Genomic DNA, 24,661 nt, shown 5'->3' with positions numbered 1-24,661 from the left:
GTTGTGGTCGTTTTATGATTATTAGATGAATTATTTGTAGTGCGCTTTTCAGCATAAATAAACATATTTTCAGGTTTATAGTGTGGCTTTTAGTTATATGCATTTATTCTAACATTGTATGGTATGTGCATGTGTTGGTGTAGGTGTGAATGTGTGTCTCGAGGTGTCTGTGTGCTTCATATGTGAGCGTAAAATTTTAATTGAAACGCAGCCTAGTGTCTAATTAAACTTTTATGACGCTATGTAAGCGATGATTAATTTTTGGCATTGCAGCATTTTAGGCGCATAACCATTGGTATGTCGGAATTTTATGTTAGGCTGCAGCTTTAAGGTGATAAAGCTGCAAATAGATTCTACAAATGTGATAATTTTCGCTCCGACTGAGTCAATGATCTTAATAAAGAATGCTTCATTCACTTCTCCTTGGTTTCAGTATCGAAATAATGGCGGGTAGTGGCTGCTTCGGATGACTCTTGGTAACGCCGGATAGACGTTCATTTTAATTTGAGCTGAAGTATTCGTCATACAGGACGTCAACGCTTTTCCGAACTTTAATAATGACTTAAAATCTAATATAGATACTTCATCTAGTCGCTTAAATTGCGAAGCTGAAACTATATCGACCTAATGCTGAATAGAAGCATTAGAGATGTTCCAGTGTCCTACTTCCCTACAGTTTCTACATGTGTCGTCATTACTTATGCTTATCTGGTTCGCATGTGATGCCACTGTCTTGTGATCTATCATTAAGTCAATAACCGTCCTTCAGTCCTTTCGAGACCTTGTGGGTAAAAAACATATGTGTTTTCTTCGGAGGTCTTGCCCAAGATCTTAACGACCCTGCATGTTTTTAAGGCATTCCGCTCGCTCTGATGCGTCCGTCAGCCCTTTGGGAAATGTCATTGTGTATCGTCTTTAACGACTTCTCTATCTTGGCAATCTCATCAGCTATTTCGTATCCCTTTGTGATCTGGAACTCAATATATACGCAGCCGCTTTCCGGCACCCGCTTTATCTACTACCTTCCTGCTTCTAAGGACATTTTCTGACGTACTATAATGGCAGGTGAGATTATTGTCTTAATTGTCTCTCCACAGAAAGAATTCACATGATCTTGGGGGCCAATCGACCGGCCCAAAACGTAAATAAATATATCTACTCACTGAAGTGTTCTCCCAATAAATCCATTGATTGATGCGATGTGTGGGAAGGGGCACAGTCTTGTTGAAATCAAATGTCGCCGAGATCACGAATTTCAATTTCAGGCATCAAATAGTCGGTTATCATGACGCAATAATGGTCACCATTGACTTACGTTCTCCCGGCATCAATTTTAAATAAATTTGACCGAATATTCCACCGGACTCCACCATTGATCACTAAATCATATATCCATACACAGTTACCGGTGAATATATTGATAAAGATCTATTCATAGCCTTTTATGTTATAAGAAATGCATGAAGGGCATTACAGCTTCAGTGCATTCGAACTTAAAGTATTTTCTCCATTTTATTTGTTGTTGTTTAATAACACATTCGCCCGCGTTGTGTGCTCGCTGACCGCATTGCGGATGTAATTTATTGCTTTCTTCTTATCCTCGCAATCCTTTTTTATCATTTTTTGTATTGTTAATCTAGCGAAATTGTGAATTTAAGCGCACAAAACAAGTATGCCTTACTCGAGTGCGAAAGTAAAATTCAAAAACCCGAAACAACAAAAGCAGGGAATTCTAATAAAGCGCAGCTGTAAAATATGAGCACAATTCGTGCCACCATATTGTGTGTTTTTATTATTGCTGCACTACAAATTGTTAGATTAGTGCGAATTCCTTGCAGTTCCGTTGCATTTTTGTTACTAGTTGTTGCAAGTATTTAAGCCACATATTTGCCTCGCCCCAATACATACATACGTGAAGGCACATACAGAAATGAATTTGTAGTGAATTTCCGCACGAAGTGACCCAAATATTTAAATATAGTTGAAATGTGGGGAATGGTGAAAGTGGCTGAAAATTTATGGAGGGGATTTTAATGCAAATTTTAAGGTATGGTGTTCTTAAAGCAGTTTGAAAAGCACTCGCATATCTTGTTATTATTACTTTTAGTATTCTTTAGCATTATAACATCCAGTACAATTGAGCCCAAACACAATTAAATTTATCATTTTCTACTTTTTTATTTTCAGATATTCAGCTAATGCGACTGTGATAAAGCGAAAATATTGAGAACGTAAGTGCAACATTATCTGTCTTATATAAAATAGCGGTTATTAATTGAAAAATATTAAAAAGCCATTATTATGAAATGTGAAATTAAAGACAAATCGATGATTTTTAAACTAGCATTCAATATATGATTTAAATGCCCAAATTCAATATAATTTTCTTATGTCAAATAAGCACTTATGCTATTTTTGTACCACAGATCCTCTCATAGATCTCATATCACAGATCTCTCATAGGCTGTTACATAAATTTTATATATTAAGAAAACTTCATTCTTCAGTTTCAGAGGTTTTCAAATATATACTCTTAGTTAGAATAAAAGACAAATTTCCCTTCCACAATTCAAATAGAGCTGAAGTTCAACCAAATCTGCCTTTTCCTCTTTAATGGCGTACACACTGCTTACGCGATTAAAGCCAAGTTTACAACCGCGCGCCAGTCGTAGTCGTTCCTCCTTTTCACTCTTTGGCGCCAATTGGTGATTCCAAGTGTAGCCAGATCCTTCTCCACCTGATCTTTCTAACGGAGAAGAGGTCTTGCTCTGCTTCCCCCATGGGTACTGCGTCAAAAATAGAGCTGTAGTGTTTTCGTTTATTCGGACGACATGGCCTAGCCAGCGTAGCCGCTGTCTCTTAATTCGCTGAACTATGTCAATATCAGCTCATCGTTCGATCGACTGGGGTATTCGCTGTTACCAATGCACAAAGGATCATAAATTTTCCGCAGCACGTTCCTCTCGGAAACTCGTAATGCCGACTTATAAGATGTTGGCATCGTTCATTCCTCTGCACCATATTGCAGAACGGGGATGATGAGTAACTTGTAGAGTTTGGTCTTTGTTCCTCTAGAGAGGACTTTATTTTTTAATTTCTTACTCAGTCCGATGTACTACCTGTCGGTAAGAGTTATTCTGCGTTGGATTTCGGGGCTGACGTTGTGTTCGATGTTAATACTCGTTCCAAGATAGTCGAAATTATCTACAACTTCGTAGTTAGTTAGGCTCCGTATCAGTTCTTCGCCGCCGTATTTGAATAGCTCGGCCGGCAATCCATTATTGAATCACTTTATTAAGTTAAGGTAGCTCAGATACTTAGGCTTAATACCTATTGGACTGAAGAATGCTGAAAAGACCATAAAAAAAAGAAATATACAAAGGAAGATTAGGCTAGATTAGGTTAGGTCGCAGGGCTGTTTCAAAATCAATGAATCTCACTTGAATGGATATTCAACCTCATAGATCGACGAAGCGTTTTGAGCCTACCTAAAATATTTTAAAGCAGTTAATATCAACAATAATAACATGTGGCTCAGTCTAGCAAAAGCCGAGCAATAGAGCTGAAAGTGACAAGATAATTCCAGCCGCCTTCCTCTACACAGCTTCGGCAAAGGGCGTATGTCAAAATATTTAGCAGCACCTCACAACGCGAATAAACTTATTGAACTGTGTTCAATCAGAAAAATTGAAATTTAGGCGAGATAAAGCTTGCTAAGAACAAGTAATTCAGATAACCTATTACGGTTCATTCTGGAATAGAAGGATTTTGCAGTCACACAAATTCTGGTTCTTGACCAAGGCTTCTTAGCTCACTGGATATCCAAACGCGCAATGCATCAGAAAACGGAGTCGCTTTCCGTTGGTATAAAATTGTGAAGAGGGTGCAATTCTCAACAGGGTTATCGGTTTTTCAATTTCGGGCAATTCCGATAATATGGAACTATGTGTTTAGCCTTATGTGCAGGGCATTACATACACCGGCAAATTTAAATAGTGGGCGCATCTTTCGCTAAACTAAAGGATATTGAATTCCTATCACATTTTAAATTACACCGAGACTTTCGAGATCTTGAAGTCTTTATAATCTGATACGGAATGAATTAGAAATATTTTAATAAAATTTTTTCAAGAATCTATCCATTAAATTAGTATTATTTTTGATAGTAAAACATAACTTTCCATTTCACCGGTATCCATTCTATAAGCAATGAAATTTTTCGGGATCCCGAAACCATTACTTTTAAATCCCGAAATTTACATATTTGTGCTTACTTTAAATATGATGTGTTATGAGTTTTTTTGTTTTTGTTTTTATAAATTATTGCACCATGTAGTTAAATCTGCTTCCAGTTCCGCCATTAAAACCCTATATAGAAGCTGACAGAAAATGTCCAAAAATATCTACAACTTATTTAAACACATTCGACACTTATTTGGACAGTAATGCTAATATTACTGAACCTCCAACCCACTTATGAGCGAGCAAACATGTCCAACTCAAACCCACTAAATCACATTTGAAGTGAAAATCACCACATTGAGTTAAGTTGAAGCGAAATAAATAAATCGCGCTGAGCACTTGTTAGCCGAAAACCTCCAAAAAAAAAACAAAAAGAAAGACATTTCAACTACTTGCCACAGCTAAAATATGGCATCAAGTAAATATTTGATGACTTACAACGTGCCACAGCACGGACGGTCACTTGCCGCATGCCACACTTGCCACTTGCCGCTTGCCACCTTCTGCTTGCCGCTTGCTTATAGACTCTACAGATTATATTGCCACTGTCCTGTTAACCTTCACTCATTTCGCAGCGTCTCCCACTCTCTTTTCAGGCTGCCTGCCGCCTGCCAACCGGCCATCAATGCGTCGTAAAGCGTCCGGGGTTACGCGTTAAATGCCGTCTAAATTATAATTTATGGCACTTTTTATTTTCGGCGCTACAACAGTAACAACAACAATGCAGTCATGTACTTACATGGCAAGTTTCGTAACAATTTTCAACAACATGTCGAAGCGATATGGCAGCACTGCAGCACTTCCTTTGCCACTTTTGAGTTTATTTTTTACCTCTTTTCTTTTTTCGATTTTTTCACATCAATTTTCATTTTGTTTTTGCGTTTTTGGTGCGACTTAAAAAATAAACGTAGTGGATTTGCGGCTGTTGTTGTTGCTGCTTGCTCTTGTTGTTGTGGTAAAGTGTTGAAAGTGGGATTTACACTTGTTACTTTAATGCTGGAGTTTATTTCGGCAATTCGGTGAAGGAAAGTGGTGGAGCAAGGGAGCATATTTTATGCGGGAGACGCACACATACACCCATGCAAACACTTACACATGCAAACACTTACGTATGCACATATTTATAGCCATATTATACTCGCTTAAGCGATTGCCACATCCTGTTTGCACATACATATACTTATGCAGCTGCCACTTAAGCAACCTTGCTGCGAGTACTTACATATGTATGTGTGTGTGGCGTGTGTAAATGTGTGCGTGCAATAAATTTTCGTTCCATATTGAACTTAATTGATTTATAAATGTTTGGGTCAATTGCCTTAAATGTTGGCTGCCGGGAAATTGCTGTTGCAGCAGTTTCAATAACACCTCCTCTGGCTTCTTTCTTTCTCACTTTGGCTACGACGTTAAGCATATCTTCACAGGATATAACACTTACATACAGCGTAATGTTTTCATATGAAATTCCCTCACTTTTACCGTGTGTTACTGTTGTTGTGCATCCTTATTGGCTTCTCTTGATTTGTGTTAAGTGGTTTTTTGGCTTTTTCTCACCGAAACTTTTTCGTTTTGTTCTCTTTTCTGTCACTTTACTTGTGTCGCTGGCTTAGCTTGTGGCTTATCGGTTTTCGTATATTGTCATATCGGTTTGTAAAAACATATATATTGTCTTATTGGCTTCTCGGCTAATGGTCTTTTTGGACTTAGCAGTTGATTGGAAAAATATTGCTTTATAGCCAGCTCTTGAGTGCTTTGTTAGTATATGCGAGTGTGACTTTTTTATATTTATATTTTATATGTATGTGTACATGAGTGTGTGTGTTCTAATAACCACAACTCAATTTATACCATTTTAGTGGCATTAGCAGCTTATTGCACCAAAAATGCTGAGAATATTCGAAAGCAACAATAAATCAATTAAAGTGAACAATTCTGAAATTTGGAAATTTTTCAGGCAGTTTAATCGATTATATTATATGCGACAGTGTAATATATTATATTTTACTTAGTTGGTTTTATGCTTCTAGCCGAGTCATGTTTCAACTAGCTAAGCAATATTGCATAAGCTCAAACGCAAATAATTCTCCCTTGCATTAGTTGGCTATTAAACGAAATATTTTTTTTAGTTTGAGGTAGACGTTGATTTTGAAGACTTGGGTTCTAGCATAGCAGAACCTGCACAACGACTGCACAACAACCCTGTGCGACCACGAGATCCTTTTGGTCTAGAGTAGAACGCAGAAGATCTGTTGAACCATTATCTATTGAACTACCTCAGCAAAGTTCATCTTGCCGCAATAGTAGAGGAATATGTAGGCATTCATAAGATGGGGCTAAAAGGCCAAATACTAATTGTCAAACTAGTATAGATTTGGGTGAGATGGAAACTTTACGGCACTTTCGTATCCACTGTCCAGCCTTTGTAAGACTAAGGCTGAAGCAACTAAAATGGGTTTTATCTCCGCAAACCAGGTGCCATAGTTCCATAGACATTGTTGTTTCAATAATTATGTGACCAACAACGAATCGTTCTAAGCTGTCGAAGTGAAATACCTGTATAGACTTAACCTAGCCTACCTAACCTAACTTCACCCACCTTTTTACTCTAAAAAATATCAATTTCAATGGTGGTTTTCTTTTTTCTCGAACACGAGCTTTGATTGCCACTTTGGAAACAATACGTACTTGATTTCATTCGAAAGCAATACTTCAAATCTAACCCGTTTTTTCTCATACCAGATATCTACGTAACCATATCGATGCCGCTTAAAAGTTTGGTCACATGTAGTAGTGTTATCAATCGATGCATAAATCCACCTCAGAAATTTTCCATAAGGCCTTCTATATTACCTTATAAAAGGAAGATTATCCGAAGTAGAAACAATTGTTCCTAATGATCCGACTCTCAACATATTATGCTCAAAGGTATATGTTAGCCAAACTACGAACTCGTTGACTGCTTGTTAGAAGAGACAATATAATATAGGTACTTAGTTAGGAAACTATTAGTCATGAAACTTTTAGAACCATGATTTCAAGCAATCCTTCAAATCTTCTTCCATTACATAATTCCTGTACTGCTTGGTCCCTTTTTCGCAGCTTTATGAAACCCAAAAGTTTTTTTACAGCAATTTATATCCCAGGTTAGGTTAGGTCAGGCTCAATGACTGAACCACAATAAAGGGATCGTATTTGGTCTATTATTTACAGTCCTTTATGGAGCCAGAAAAAAACTCCGTTAAACATCTGCTTATACGTTTTATTTCTATTCCTACCAGCTCATCGGGATGTTTTCTGAAAGTGTTAGCTAGTTTAAGCTAGTAAGAATTGCTTCAACTAGGGAAAAGCTAAGGTTAGTGAATGTGAAGAGCGCACCAAACCTCTTGTGACCCACATTGGATCAAAAATATCTCGCGAGAAAGCAAGAATTCATGGTAGCACAGCGCTGTCCAAGCTTCCTCAAAACCCAGCTACTTTGTCAGTTCATCGGCTTTACAGTTAATAACGATTCGACCTTGGTCTTGCGTTCATAGTAGACTTCTAACGAAATTACTTGTTTCCGTAGATAGCAAAGGTAGGCATTGGTTAACTAGTTAACGCTAGGTTTGTGAGCTCAGGGTAATCGTCGCCCTCCTATCAGAGTGGATTGTCACTTTTTTGAAGGAGACCTCTACTATTTCCAATATAACACTCCTTGCATTCCTTGCTCTCTCCTCGATATTAGGCTTCCATGAAAGCTTCTTATCCAGTATCCGCAGACTGAAGGGAATGTTTCGTATTTGTGTCGGTTCGTATCCTAAGGAACATGCAACTGAGAGGTCGAGTCTCTGGGCTCAAGGATTGTTTTTTGCTTCATTTATAGAGGTAAAAGCGTTTAACGAAGATTTAGTGTTATTTTTGTCTTCTCTCTTATCGATACAATTATGGTATAATATTTATTTTTAGCATTTTTCTCCCATGTCCTTAAACCTAATTTATAGGATCGATCTTTTTATGCGGTATTTCTCTTCTTTCCCCGGCGGGTACTGCGTCCAATACTGTCTCTATGTTGTTCTTCAGACGGGTAAATTCTACTTGAACTTCTTCATGCTCGGGCAATGGAACGGCTGTTCCATCGTCATCGATTGGGGAATCGGGTTCACCATCCCCTGGGGTTATGTTTTCACTGTCATTCAGCAGGTTGAAGAATCGTTCCCTCGATAATTTCAGTATGTTCTGGGCATCAATCACTATATCATCTCGGGGGGTTCTAAAGGGTATGCTCCGGTCTTGAAACCTTTTGTTAGTCGCCGCACCTTTTCGTAGAATTTTGGAGCATTACCCCTGTCGGCCAGCTTGTCCAGTTCTTCATACTCACACACTTCGGTCTCTATCTTTTTTTATCTGCAAATGCGTCTCGCTTCCCTCTTCAACTCACGATATCTATCCCATCCCCCAGGTGCTGTGGCCGATTGTAATGTGGCGAGATAGGCAGTCTAATTTCTCTGTTTTTTCCACTGCGCCACGACACTCCTTATCGTACGAGCTGTTATTTTGCCTTGTCCGAAAAAAACGGTTTCGTTTGCAGCTATACGTAAGGAGTTTGAAATACCGGAATCTTTAGGATCATATAACATTTCGAATGATCAACTTTTTCTAAAGCTAACCTCAGTACAGTTTAATCCCCATTTGCAAAACGTTTGATAAAGAAAAACTCTCCAACATAACTGTATAATTTTTCCTGACATTTATGTGCATTCCTACAGTACCTTTCAAAATACGAATTTCAAATTTTGAAATATGATAACCGTTAAATGCAGTAGAAGAAACTTAAAACTTTTTTCCACAATCTTAGTAGATCACCTTCAACTTTCCCCAAACCCAATTTGTCTATTCAGCGCTCACACTCTCACGAGCAAAACAAGTCAAAAAAGTTGCAAGAATTGTCCGTCGCAACGCGAAGAGATAATTGCATTCCGCGTTGGTTAAGTGCAAAAATGCAACACGAAACGTGCGAAATGCGAGCTCAGTGGAGACTTCAAGCCAAAGATGACAGACGACCGACACAATGACAACCCAACTCGTGCGCGTTTATGGATAATATCTAAGGATTTAGTTGATAGAAGACAGAATAGAAATGCAGAACAGCTGCAGCGAAGCATCTTAATGACATTTGAAGCGAGCGCTGAAGAAATTGATTTTATTATGCGGTAATGGAAGTTGGCGTTGAACAAAACACAAAAAAAGACGAAAGAAGGAGGAAGAAGAAAGAGGAAGAAGAAAGCAAAAAATGAGCACATCAAATGAAATTGAGATAAATAAGACGGGAAGGAAAAGTTTCAGCTGCTAATAAAGTCTTGACAAAAGTTTGTGGAATACGTGGCTCTCATTTAATGCGCAAAATTAACTAGTTTACGTTTCTTTTTTTACGAGCGAAAAGATAATGGCGGAGCGTGTAAGAAATAATTGTATGATGGTTGTTGGATAAGTCACAAATTTTTATATACATAAACTAGCTTTTTTATTTGGCTCAATATTGTCGACTAACAGATAACTCAAAAAACGCATATGCATACTATATATTTCGATCCGGACAACCGTACACATATCTTGTAAAAAAAATTGCAGATATACAGGTATCCAGCACGGAATTTATTTTCTATCAAGAAAAGTCGAGTTTTAGTTCAAATTTTTTTAGCTTGAACTGGATAGTTCTGACTTAAACTTTGCGGTTTTGAGCTTTCTATTGGGCTTAAGAGCCCTAGATTTTAGTAGACAATATATGATATATGCATTATGGGATGTTTATGCAGAAGCCTGGCAACCGCTCCTGATCTAAGTAAACAATTTATGCTTTACCTTTCACACTTTCTTGGACCTCAAGTGACCACACCTAAACCTGCAGTCAACTCATTGTCCTCCTAAAAGAGTTCCAACTAAGAATTATTCCTCTACCCGCTGGATTTGTTATTATTTCTTAGTTTTTTTTTCATTCTAACTATCCAATATCTTTTAGTTTGAAACTTTAGAAGCCTTGAGAGATATTCCGCCTCAACCGGCTGATGGCCGCGCATTTGGCCTGTACTGTTCTGGCGTCTCCTCATCTGCCAAGCATGCTCTTCAATCTGCCGATCACACATTACCAAGTTTCTGAAGGTGCTATCTTATGGGTGTGTAATCTACAATGTTACTTGATTCCTTTTTTCTAAAATAGCGTTTTTGTCTTCTCACTATCACTTTGACGTAAATGTACCATACTATTTCTGAAAGTTACTCCGTGGAACACTAAATTTTCTAGAAAGTCGGGTCAATGTAAAATTTAATGTGGTCAAGTCGAGTGTTCATTAGCAGTCGTCTAACAAACCTTTATTTACAATGTGGAAGATATACATAATAAAGACTGTGTTTGGTAATTCTCAGAACCAAAGTTACTGATGATGGTAGGATCGAAATGGTATTCATAAATGTATTTCTAAGCCTTTGAAGTATCTGCTTGATAAGTAGAAAGAAGTATTTTCTTAGGTTTTAGAGCGTCCTCTATTGACACCTAGTTCTCATAAGGTGTTTTTTTATGTTGAAATATACTCGAAAATTTGACATTGACCTTGAACGTTTGACTTCTTGAGAATATCCAAAAGCAAAGAAACTTCAAATTTAATGGGGAATGTTTATCATTATTCGAAAGAAAATTCTTTGGCATTTATTGACGATTATCTCTTTCAACTGTTGGCTCCGGCTACGTCTGAGATGGTGATGTTTTGCTCGATGGCCTAATTCGAAGCGGAATTTGTCGCATAGACTTTATACTTAGCAATTTCCCACAAAAAGGCTAACGGTGTGATGTTACACGACCTTGGTGGCCAATCGATCGACCCAAAACCTGAAATTATCTGCTCACCGAAGTGTTCTCTCAATAAATCCATTGATTGATGCGATGTGTGTGAATCTTATTGAAACCAAATGTCGCCGAGATTACGAGCTTAAATTTTAGGCATCAAAAAGTCGATTATCGTGCAAAGATAACTTTCGTCCTTGATGGTTACGATCTCACTGTCATAGTTTTTGAAGAAATATAAGCCGATGATTAAACCACCAACCACATCAAACCGGTGTGTTTTCTGGACAAAGTAGCAGCTTTTGAATCTCTTCAGGTACATAGCTCTTCGTCGTAAATGCGGCAACTTTATTTGTTTACGAACCCAATGAGCTTGTCTCGAAAACATCAAATCTTCTTAGAAATTTTCAAGAGCTCATAGAGCGGAGCGATGTCACTTGGGAAGGTCGAGCAGCTTCAGTTCTTGGATTTCATAAAAGGGTACAAATAGATTTGTACATATATTGATTTTGATCGATCAGTTTGTATGTATGTATATTGTATAAGGGTCTTATATCGAAAGTTCCGAAAAAGAAGCAGAATTAGCTCGTTGTCATATATATATATATGTATGTACGTTATAGAGTCTTCGACATTTCCTTATGGGTGTTACGAACTTCGTAACAGACTTCATATACCCTATTAATGCTAGAAAAACACTATAGCAGTTGAACATGTGAATTTGGTAGAAACTTAACCGACGTAGAATTATATAAGTAACATTAAGGAGAAATCGAAAACAGGTTGATTTATCCAACTATCCTCTTAATAATAAAAGTAGCGCGAAAATTTAATAAATATGAAAGTGATATATTTTTCTAGAAAAAGGAAGCCAAGAAAAAGCTAATATAAAACTCACACAACCCAGTTAGGTACATAAGCTCATATAGAGTCACATGTGAAGCTGTTGTTTTCTTCTTAGCGCGTGCACTTATGCGCTTTACGCCACTGTACTTTATGCCAGCAACGCGACAATAAGTCACGTTTTCAATTGTTGTGTAAAACGCCCGAATACGTGTGGAAAATGTGCGCGAGATAAAATGAAAATTGGCAAGAATTTCACGGAGCGCAGCTGCGGCTCAGCGAAATACCACATGAAAATGCGAAAAGAAAACTATACAAGAATAATAAGTGCAAATAAAAATCATGCACATACTTAAGTATGTAAACCGATTTACATACACACCGTATATATAGGCAATAAAAATGTTGCCACCCATTTTCCTTGCAGTAAACTCCACGCAGCGCCTTGTGCGCCACACGTTAGAGCCGTGCCAAAAGATTTGAAAACCCATTTCACGCTTTAATGATTCGGCATTGAGTGGAGCAGTGAAAGCGGCCAACTAAAATAAAAATATACACCGACATTAACAATAACAATAAAAAGCGACAACAACCGAAACTGTTGTTTAACAAAACAAATGGTGTGTTTGACAAAGAAAAAATCGTAGTTTCACCGTTATTTGACAGCCCGGTTGAAACTAAAAGTGGCGAAAAGCGGAATTGCTTACGAAAAGTATATTGTATACACTCGTATATGTGTTTATATATTTATGTATATGTATGTATGTTGCTTTTGTTTTGTATATTCTCTCGCATTTCCTCTTCCACCTCTCCAGTTGCTCTATTCTCTTGGCCGCAGCTGTTTTTCCCACCGTCGTCGTCGCCGCCGCCGTTTACAGTTACACTTCGCCTCTATTCTCAGCGTCAAATTGTCTCCAAGCGCATACAATGAATATGTCTCAGCTCCTTATTCACCTTTCATCGCTTTTGTTGTGCACCTACTCGTGTGCATTGGCCAGTTGTGTCTGGCTGCTGTCTTCACATTGACTTTCGCCGACTTTATTCCGCACAATTTTTCATTTTTTCCTTTAAAGTGATGTTTCCTTTATGCCATAATACATATTAAGAATCTTCCTCCTTTTCCTTGCTAATTATTTTTTGGGAGTGGTCACAAAAATTATCAGACCCTATATCGACCAACATCGACAAGCAATGACGAAAAGACCGTATTTCTGCCATAAAGAGTTAGGTTAAGTTAGTATGGGCAGACTCATGAGCCACACATAGACCCTTTTTTCGCTTAAAGCGTAGCCTTGCCTAGATCAAATATACTTACATACTAGAGATGTTCCATTGTTTTACTCGATCGAGTGTCAGTAGGCACTATGAATATTTCCGAGCTACCTTTTTATACATGAGTTTTGCAGATTTGCACTTAGGTAGATCATTCCATCGCGTTTTGGTGTTCCTTACCAAGTCGTCGTATTGCCTGGCTTTTCTAATTTGGATCTGTTTTCAGGTAACAGCCGTACACCACTCTTGGCAATCATGTCCTCTATATCATTACCCTCGATGTCTTTCTGACCAATCAGTAGTAGTGGTGTCGCTGGATTTGAGAACACCGTCCGTTGATTGCTGTTTGGCTGTCCACGTCGATGTTAACTCAAGAGCTCTCTGCTAATACATTTGAGGCTAACTCCGCGGTTTACCTAATAGCAAAGACTTCTGCTTTGAATCTACTGCAGTCGTCCGAAAGCTGAAAAGACTACCTTATGCCTAAAATTTTGCAGTATATCCTAGTGTAAACTCGGTCGTGTAAATTTCAACCTTGTAAATGTTCAATGTGTTATTTGCAGCTAACATGCGCCAACTATCTTTTCCTATGTTTACTCTGAACCTTATTTTCCAATTCTGCCATAACTTAGACTTACTATAAAATCCATTTGCCGTTCCTGGTAAAGAACGAGTATTTCCAAATTACATCCGGTTGTTCATCATAATTGCGAAAAGAGGCGGAATCATAAAGTCCTTTTTTTCATTTTTGAAACTTCCCTCGTGAAGTACTTCTTCAAAGGTGGAAATAAATGAAAATATGATCACATTAAAATTTTCAACAGTCTATCCTAATGTATAATAAAACTAGTCTAAACTTCTCTTGTAAACTTTATCTCATCGAATACTTTTCCTAAATATTGTTCTCGCGTATCTTCCATCAATTTAGTGTACGCGATGGAAAATAACTTTCTGCAAATCTACCTTCCTAACCTAATAACTAATAACCTCTAGACTTCTTTAAATACGGAATGGTCGTTTCTAAGACATTGTTTCTCTAACCCTTGATTGATCTCAGTGTCTGATTGACACACATATCTCATAATACAAAAGGAGCAGGCCTTTCGATAAGAATGCACTTACATATATAAAATGAAAACAATTCTACAAGGTACGTTCCAAAGTAAACAGGACTTAAAAAAAAAAAAAACAGAACAAATGGTTTTTGACAAAATCAATTTATTTTATTCAAAATAGTCTCCTTCTGCTTCAATACAGCTTTTTGCACGGTCCAAAAACATGTCGAACGAGTGTTTAGGGGGTTCAAAATTTCATCTGAAAGTCTTTGTGACAAATTTCTGATTTTCCTGGGACAGTGTCTAGAAACTCCTAAACAAGCAAAGTTTTTACACTCTCGCAACAAAGTTGCTAAGGAGAGTATTATAGTTTTGTTCACATAACGGTTGTTTGTAAGTCCTAAAACTAAAAGAGTCCGATATAGGGTTATATACACCAAAATGATCAGGGTGACGAGTAGAGTTGAAATCCGGATATCTGTCTGTCCGTCCGTCCGTCCGACCATGCAAGCTGTAACTTGAGTAAGAATTGAGATATGATGATGAAACTTGGTACACGTATTTATTGGCTCCATAAGAAGGTTAAGTTGGAAGATGGGCAAAATCGGCCCACTGCCACGCCCACAAAATGGCGGAAACCGAAAACCTATAAAGTGTCATAACTAAGCCATAAATAAAGATATTAAAGTGAAATTTGGCACAAAGGATCGCATTAGGGAGGGGCATATGTGGACGTAATTTTTCGGAAAAGTGAGCGTGGCCCCGCCCCCTACTAAATTTTTTGGACATATCTAGGAAACTACTATAGCTATGTCAACCAAACTCTATAGAGTCGTTTCATTCAGGCATTTCCATATACAGTTCAAAAATGGAAGAAATCGGATAATAACCACGCCCACATCCCATACAAAGATTATGTTGAAAATCACTAAAAGTGCGTTAACGGACTAACAAAAACGTCAGAAACACTAAATTTTACGGAAGAAATTGCAGAAGGAAGCTGCACCCAGGCTTTTTTGAAAAATTGAAAATGGGCGTGGCCTCGCCCACTTATGGATCAAAAACCATATCTCAGGAACTACTACACCGATTTCAATGAAATTCGGTATATAATATTTTCTTAACACCCTGATGACATGTACGAAATATGGGTGAAATCGGTTCACATCACGCCTTCTTCCAATATAACGCTATTTTGAATTCCATCTGATGCCTTTTCTGTATAATACGAGTATATACATTAGGAACCAATGATGATAGCGGAATAAAACTTTACACAAATACGGTATTTGAAAAATATGTAAATGACGTATAATGAAATTTCGATTATCACTTTATCATGCGAGAGTATAAAATGTTCGGTGACACCCGAACTTAGCCCTTCCTTACTTGTTTTCAATTGTATTTTTTGCTTATAAAATAAATATTTTATTTTTCACATTAACAAAAGTTGCTTTCTCAAACTGATGTAATTCATAAACTAATGATACGACAGTTGTCAAATTTGCGTCTTTTGAAAGCTAGGGGTTACGAAAAATCATATGAATATAATTTTAGTAAGAGCATCTATGGTCGGTGGCTTTTCAATTGAACTGTTAATAATCTCATTCGCTGTATTTGAAACTACATTCCATAGAATATTGTTCTTATTCTGTTCACTCAGTGCAGAATAGGATATCAATAAAATGATGACGCTGTTCATACCTTTGATTCAAAACACCGTTTTTGTTTTCCAGCTAATCTGATTTTTCTATCCCAAAGTCTCCGGTCCTTTACAAATTGGTGAAATATAAAAACACTTTCATTTCAAGTGTGGTTAGAAATAGCAAATATTTTTTGAAGGACCCCTATTATGGTCTGTCAAATTACCAAAACTGTCTCCAAAATAAGCGCGCTTCAAATAATAGCCGTTATTTTTTTAAAAACTTATAAATATATCGCTTTCTGTCAACATCCTATTTGTCGCGATTCACAGTTAGAATTGTGGTGTTTACATTTTCTGCTGTGGTTGCCCACTTGCTGCTAAAAGGAAAGTATCTGTTACTACTATGTAATGTTGCCATATGTATACAGGTTCTACACATTCGCTTTTATTTTCCACAAGTATGGTTTAGAAAAAATATTGCAATTTTGACATAAAAGACTGGTGTTTTGGCAATTGTATATACAAGTGCAAACTCAATAAATTCTGTTGCGTCATAGCGGAGTTGCTTCTACGTGCGTGTGTTTGGTTAACCGACGATCAGCTGCGTGTCACAAAATTCCATTCAGCAGAAATCCTATAAAAATGCACTGTGAAAAAAAGTGTATGCTAAACCTGCTACAAAATTCTTAACTGCATCTGTTGAGTCCAAATCTCGAGGACGCGGGATTATCCGCATATACCTTAGACTTTACATATCTTCTTCTTCTTGATTGGCGTAGAAACCGCTTAAGCGATTATAGCCGAGTTAACAACAGCGCGCCAGTCGTTTCTTCTTCTCGCTACGTGGCGCCAATTGGATATTCCAAGCGAAGCCAGGTCCTTCTCCACTTGGTCCTTCCAACGGAGTGGAGGTCTTCCTCTTCCTCTGCTTCCCCAGTGGGTACCGCGTCGAATACTTTCAGAGCTGGAGTGTTTTCGTCCATCCGGACAACATGACCTAGCCAGCGTAGCCGCTGTCTTTTAATTCGCTGAACTATGTCGATGTCGTCGTATATCTCGTACAGCTCATCGTTCCATCGAATGCGGTATTCGCCGTGGCTAACGCGCAAAGGACCATAAATCTTTCGCAGAACTTTTCTCTCGAAAACTCGCAACGTCGACTCATCCGTTGTTGACATCGTCCAAGACTCTGCACCATACAGCAGGACGGGAATTATGAGTGACTTATAGAGTTTGGTTTTTGTTTGTCGAGAGAGGACTTTGCTTCTCAATTGCCTACTCAGTCCGAAGTAGCACCTGTTGGCAAGAGTTATCCTGCGTTGGATTTCTAGGCTGACATTGTTGGTGGTGTTTACGCTGGTTCCAAGATAGACGAAATTATCTACGACTTCAAAGTTATGACTGTCAACAGTGACGTGAGTGCCAAGTCGCGAGTGCGACGATTGTTTGTTTGATGACAGGAGATATTTCGTCTTGCCCTCGTTCACTGCCAGACCCATTTTCTGTGCTTCCTTGTCCAGCCTGGAGAAAGCAGAACTAACGGCGCGGGTGTTGAGGCCGATGATATCAATATCATCGGCATACGCCAGCAGCTGTACACTCTTATAGAAGATGGTACCTTCTCTATTTAGTTCTGCGGCTCGAACTATTTTCTCCAAAAGCAGGTTGAAGAAGTCGCACGATAGGGAGTCGCCTTGTCTGAAACCTCGTTTGGTATCGAACGGCTCGGAGAGGTCCTTCCCGATCCTGACGGAGCTTTTGGTGTTACTCAACGTCAGTTTACACAGCCGTATTAGTTTTGCGGGGATACCAAATTCAGACATCGCGGCATAAAGGCAGCTCCTTTTCGTGCTGTCGAAAGCAGCTTTGAAATCGACGAAGAGGTGGTGTGTGTCGATTCTCCTTTCACTGGTCTTTTCCAAGATTTGGCACATGATGAATATCTGGTCGGTTGTTGATTTGCCAGGTCTAAAGCCACACTGATAAGGTCCAATCAGTTTGTTGACGGTGGGCTTTAATCTTTCACACAATACGCTCGATAGAACCTTATATGCGATGTTGAGGAGGCTAATCCCACGGTAGTTGGCGCAGATTGTGGGGTCTCCTTTTTTATGGATTGGGCATAGCAACTTAAATTCCAATCGTTGGGCATGCTTTCGTCCGACCATATTTTACAAAGAAGCTGATGCATGCTCCTTATCAGTTCTTCGCCGCCGTGTTTGAATAGCTCGGCCGGCAATCCGTCGGCCCCTGCCGCTTTGTTGTTCTTCAGGCGGCAATTTGCTATTCGAACTTCTTCATGGTCGGGTAATGGAACGTCTGCTCCATCGTCATCGATTGGGGAATCGGGTTCTCCTTCTCCTGGTGTTGTGCGTTCACTGCCATTCAGCAGGCTGGAGAAGTGTTCCTCCATAATTTAAGTATGCTCTGGGCATCAGTGACTAGATCACCTTTGGGGGTTCTACAGGAATACGCTCCGGTCTTGAAACCTTCCGTAAGCCGCCGCATTTTTTCGTAGAATTTTCGAGCATTACCCTGTCGGCCAGCTTATCAAGCTCTCCGTACTCACGCATTTCGGCCTCTTTCTTTTTCTGTCTGAAAATGCGTCTTGCTTCCCTCTTCAACTCTCGGTATCTACCACATCCCGCTCGTGTTGTGGTCGATTGTAACGTTGCCGGGTAGGCAGTATGTTTTCTCTCCACTGCGAAACGGCACTCCTCGCCGTACCAGCTATTCTGTTGCACTTTCCTAAAACCAATGGTTTCGTTGCAGCTGTACGTAAGGAGTTTGAAATGCCGTCCACAGTTCCCTTATACCGAGTTGTTGACGAGTGCTCTGAGAGAGCAAGTGTGCAAGCCGAGTAGAAAATCGTTCGGCTGTCTGTTGCGATTGCAGCTTCTCGACGTCGAACCTTCCTTGTGTTTTTTGGCGCGGTTTTTGCTGAACAGAGGCGAGTCGATGTTAGGACCTCGGAGCGCACGCACGTCTAGAACACTGGAGACGTGTCTTCCGTCTAACACAACATGATCGATCTGGTTAGTAGTTTTTCGATCCGGAGACAGCCAGGTAGCTTGATGAATCTTCTTATGCTGGAATCTAGTACTACAGATAACCATATTTCGGGCCCCGGCGAAGTCAATCAGCCTCAACCCATTTGGGGATGTTTCGTCGTGGAGGCTGAATTTACCGACCGTAGTGCCAAAGATACCTTCTTTGCCCACCCTGGCGTTAAAGTCGCCAAGCACGATTTTGACATCGTGGCGGGGGCAGCTCTCATAAGCGCGCTCCAAGCGCTCATAGAAGGCATCTTTGGTCACATCGTCCTTCTCTTCCGTCGGGGCGTGGGCGCAAATCAGCGATATGTTGAAGAACCTCGCTTTGATGCGGATTGTGGCTAGACGTTCATTCACCGCAGTGAATGATAGTACTCGGCGACGGAGTCTCTCTCCCACCACGAATCCAACACCAAACTTGCGCTCCTTTATATGGCCACTGTAGTAAATGCAACAAGGACCTACTCGTCTCTGTCTTTGTCCAGTCCATCGCATTTCTTGGACGGCGGTGATGTCAGCCTTTGTCTTTACGAGGACATCAACCAGCAGGGCAGCGGCACCTTCCCAATTAATTGGACCGGACATTCCAGGTGCATGCCCTCGAATAGTTATTCCTTATTTCACTTTGCCATGGTCGTCATCAAAGGGGGGTCTCTCATCCGAGGCTGGTTTAGCTTCCTTTCATTGGGGGTGGTTTTTTACGTGGCGGGTCCCAAATCCGGCGCACAACCCTATGTCGGAGATATTTCGCCTTCTCACTTTAGCTCGCCATCAAACGGATGTTCTTAGGCTACCCAGAGTATACTTGGTCAAAGACCGGAAGTAGTGAGCTGCTTGAGCCATGTGTAAAAGAATCGTTTCTGGCCACTCCCAGTGAATGGCGATCAGAGAACTTTCCTCACTTGCGTGAACTTCTACACATGACTCCATCCTCCAGTGTGATATCACACAATTTTGGTGCCAAATCGAACGGCCCGCAACGAGAAACTATCAGCTCACCGCAATGTTCTCACCATAAATCCATTGATTGATGCGGTGCGAGGGTAGTTACGCCGTCTTGCTGAAAGCAAATGTCGCCGAGATTTCGAGCTTCAATTTCAAGTATCAAATAGTCGGCTATCATGGTGCGATAACGGTCGACATTAACGGTTACGTTTTCACCGGCATCATTCTGGAATAAATATTGACCGATGATTCCACCGGCCCACAAACACAGCTCTTAAATCTCTTTAAGTTGCTCTTCGTCAAATGCGCCAAGTTGAATTGTTGCGAACGGCGCTGAATCGAAACTCCACGGCTTCCGTGTACACTCTGGCCGTGGTATTCGGTCGAATATTATCCAATAATGAATGCTGAGTCTCAAGATGGGTACTTGTGTTGCGAATAGTACGCTCAGTAGGCCGATTTTGTTGACCATAACATGAGCGAAGCGCGCGAAACACATTCTTTCTAGAACGTGAATTTTCGTAATAAAGTTGATCGATTTGTAAACGTTGTTCGGTCGTAAGCCTTTCCATGATGAAATGCCAAACAATACTGAACAAACATAGCATTAATCAAAGCTTGACACGACTCAAGCGTGGTCTGTCAAAACAAGGCTATTGGAAAAAGTACCTATACTTGTATTACCCGTTATACAACTTTGTCAATTTGTGATATCTAACCTCCGCGAATGTGGCCTATTGGACAGCGTATAGTCACAACACCTACCATGGCGTCGGAATGAATCTTGCTAAGAACAAGAAGTTCAGAGATCTTCCTGCGTTTCACTTTAGACCAAAAGGAGCCGCTTAAATTTTACTTTTTGACGAACGATTATCAAGCTCACGAGAGTACAAGTTCTCACAATACCAGAACGCAAGAGAACAACGAAGTGCCGACACGTTGCCATTCTGATGAAATAGAGACAAAGGTACCCTCTCAACAAACTCATACGTTTTGCAGTGATCTTGATCAGATTATTCTAAAAGTCGATCTAGATCAGATTAAAGCTTGAAATTATTGTAAAGCGTCGGTTATATCGCATACAATAATTAGAAGGAAAAGCTCAAATAAGCACTCCTTCTTTTTCATTATTGACGTAGACACCGCTTACGTGGTTATAGCCGAGTTTACAACAGCGCGTAAGTCGTTCTTCCCTTTTGCTGTTTGTTGCCAATCGGAGATTCCAAATGTGGCCAAGACCTTCTTCAACTCAAACGGAGTGGAGGTCTTCCTCTTCTTCTGTTGATCCATCGGGCATTGCATAGAAAACTCTGAGATCTCGAGTATTTTTTTTTTCATTCGGACGACAAGACCTAGACAGCGTAGACGTTACCACTTAATTAGCTGAACTATGCCAATGTCGTCGCATGACGGCGATGATAAGCGATTTATAAAATTTAGTCCGTGTTCGTCGAGAGAGGACTTTACTTCTGAATTGCCTGTCCAGTTCAAAGTAGCACCTGTTGGCAAGAGTTATTTTGCGTTGGATTTCAAGGCTGACATTGTTGTTGGTGCTAATATTGGTTGCAAGATAGACGAAATTATCTACAACTTCGAAGTTATGACTGTCAACAGTGACGTGGGAGCCAAGTCGCGAGTGTGTCGACTGTTTGCTTGATGACGGAAAAAATTTCGTCTTGTCCTCGTTCACTATCAGACCAATTTGATTCGGTTCTTTGTCCAACCTGAAGAGGACAGAACTAATGCTCGGTTGTTGAAGCCAATGATATCGATGTCATTGGCGTACTCCAGCAGCTGGACGCTCTTGTAGAAAATGGTTACGAAATGATAGAGATATACATATGACGAAAGGTTCGACTTGTTTTTTTTAGAGAGCATTTGACATTTGACAAAAAGACATATATGTTTTTGATGTCATGAATATTAGAAGTAAATATGCCTATATTTGTTATAAGTTAACTGCAGTTTTCATCGAAATTTTTCTCTCAGCGTAGCGCCAATACTGTGTTTGTCGCTACGCGCCAGGATATCCTGACTAAATTGCAATTTTCTCACCATTGTTATGCCGTCTGTTTACAAAAATTCCTGAGTTATAGATACAAGTATGTAATATGAATTGTTGATACACCTATGCAGCTCTTGTTACCTGTCCTCACACTTATTCACCACAAATGTTGGCAAGCAAATGCCATTTTTCTTCTACCACTTTCACCACACTGACAGCAGATATGTCACGAAGTCACTTGTTGTTATTATTTTAAATATTGTTTTTTTTTTCTGTTTACATGAAATATATAAAAGGTTTAACTGTTTTTATGTACGTCTATGTGTAATATATATACAATATACATATATCCTATATAAGCGTAACCTTCAAACTGCTGCTTTCATTGTCACCACCGCGAGGAAGAGTAAGAGAGAGGAGAGGATTTGTGTTTGTAAATTGGAAAGAGTTGCCAACCTACCTTGCTTGGTATGCAGATAAGAAACGCGCGCTAAAATGCATGGATATATGGTACTTAAGAAATAAAAAATATTTATTTATATGCTTGTCATATTGCAGCAGCAGCTGGTAGCACGAAAACATCACGCAGACGTGCATGCCATTTTTCATTGGATTTTTATGATATTTTTTTTACGGTACTCACGCCAAAAAATAGCTTGGCAACTCCCCTGCTGAGCTTGCGTAAAGAATGCAGATGCGCTCGAGTTCTTTTTCTATTTTTCTTTAAAAGGGTGTCTAGTTTCTCATTTTTTCTTTTTCGCGTTTTCATGTACCCCTCAACCCCACGTTCTTTCGTCGATATAAAAAATCATGAGTTTGCCAAGTTGCTCTTTTGAGTGACATTTATGCGATTATGCTAATACAAGTTTACTAGTTACTACTAGTTGCTAACTGTCAGTTAGCGGTTACTTGCCGCTGGCCAAGCAAACGCACCTGCCTGGCATCCCGCACAAATTGTCGTGCATAAATGCCTGCCGCATGCAACATTCTAACTGTATTGCAACTTGGCTGCAAGTTTATGCGCTTTCTAAGTGAACTTCTGGAAAACTTCTTGACTTTCCTGCACACACTCAAGTTTGCGGCATATGCCCACGCTCACTCTCACCTTGACTCCCTCTTTCTCCCTTTCTCTCACTCTCTTGACACTCCATCCGTCTCCGCTCATTTCCTGCGTGAATCGCCGTCAAACAACTATTAAAACTAACGAGTTTTTTAAAACTTTTCCTTACCTGCAAGTTTCTTAAACGCATTTTTTTCGCAAAGCCATTTTTCTTGTGGCAACAACTTGCAGAAAATGTAAGAAAAATACGCGTAGAAAACATAAAAAATCTCGGCAAAGTCAACAAAGTAGCGGTACTTTTATTTTTCAATGTTACCGCTTGCGAAAATTTGCATAAATGCATAAAAACTGAAAGTTGTCGTACAAGCAGCAGACAAAGAATCAAATCTTTATGTTTATTAAATCGAATGCAGTGATTTCGTCCCTGATATAAGAATATCCACCGCAGCCAACTTCACTTTGTGCTTAGCTAACTGTATAAATGACTCTTCCTTTGTCATGTCATTTTGTCACATTATTTATGACACCTCCGTCCACTGCCACTCTCTACCAAAACCACTTCTAAATTTAACTTGTAATAAATGCTTAATCTATTACAAAAATTATACAAAAAAGTGAAGAAATAAAGTATGACTCCAAGTTTTCCAATAAAGGTTGTAACTTTTCGATGACTGAATCAACTTCGATTTTCCCAGAAGAAGCAAAATGATTCACAGTGCAAGTATTTTCATGTTCTGGGAAACTATTCATTATATTCTTCGGTATTGAGTTTCTTCTTCCAAGTCTCAAAACCGCAAAATCATTTCTTGTAGTATTATAGAACTTATGCTTTTACGCATGAAGCCTTTTAAATTTTGTAGCTTATAACTCTATGACAAAATTTTTACAGTTTAATTTCATTCTCATATGTACAATCGAGGTTCCCTATTTACAAAAAAAAACTCAAAAACTTCAAATTTGATGGGGAATGTTTATTATTATTCGAAAGAACATTTCTTGGCATTTATTTTTTGAAGATTTTCGGGATTTCAAATGTTGGCCGCGGCTACGTCTCAGATGGTTCATTCGTTGAGTCCCATTTTCGATGACTCGCTTGAGCCTTTCAACTTGTAACTGGCGTATGACATGCGTGATTTTTACTCCAAGCCCTGAATCGAAGCGGCATTGTCCGCACAGGATTTAGACTTTACACATCCGCACAGGAGGTCTAACGGTGTGATATCGCACAATTTTGGTGGGCAATTGACCGGCCCAAAACGTGAAATTATCTGCTCACTGAAGTTTTATCTCAATAAATCTATTAATTGATGCCGTCTTGTTGGAACGCGTATCATGTTTGAAGAAACAAGGACCGATGATTGCACAGGCCCACAAACCACACCAAACCGTTGTTTTTTCTGGATAAAATGGCAACTCTTGAATCTCTTCAGGTTGCTTTTCGCCTCAAATGCGACAATTTTGTATGTTTACATACTTATTGTGCCAGAAATGGGTCTCATCGCTAAACAAAATTTGGTTCGAAAACGTCGGATCTTCTTGGAACTTTTCAAGAGCTCATATAGTGCGAAGCGATGTCTCTTGGGAAAGTGGAGCGGCTTCAGTTCTTGCACAAGCTGAACGCTTTTAATTTAAGAGCTCGACGTTAAATACGCCAAGTCGTTCCATACCACCGTATCCACTCTCCACGGTCTTTGGTCTTAATAAAGTTAAACGATTTATAATCATTG

The 24,661-nt window shown here is 39.4% G+C and overlaps 1 protein-coding gene across 1 annotated transcript in view; it reads left to right on the top strand.

Moving 5' to 3' along the window:
• Positions 1–2,186: 2,186 nt before the first annotated feature.
• Positions 2,187–24,661, top strand: part of LOC120768390 (FAS-associated factor 2) — an 80,474-nt gene continuing 57,999 nt past the window's right edge. Inside the window, exon 1 of the mRNA XM_040095062.1 lies at positions 2,187–2,231. The gene's annotated coding sequence lies outside the window, so the exon portion shown is untranslated. The remainder of the gene's footprint in view (positions 2,232–24,661) is intronic.

The sequence above is a fragment of the Bactrocera tryoni genome, chromosome 2 (assembly GCF_016617805.1).
Source record: "Bactrocera tryoni isolate S06 chromosome 2, CSIRO_BtryS06_freeze2, whole genome shotgun sequence".
In the NCBI taxonomy this organism is placed as follows: Eukaryota; Metazoa; Arthropoda; class Insecta; order Diptera; family Tephritidae; genus Bactrocera; species Bactrocera tryoni.
This window is presented reverse-complemented; position numbering and strand designations above follow the sequence as displayed.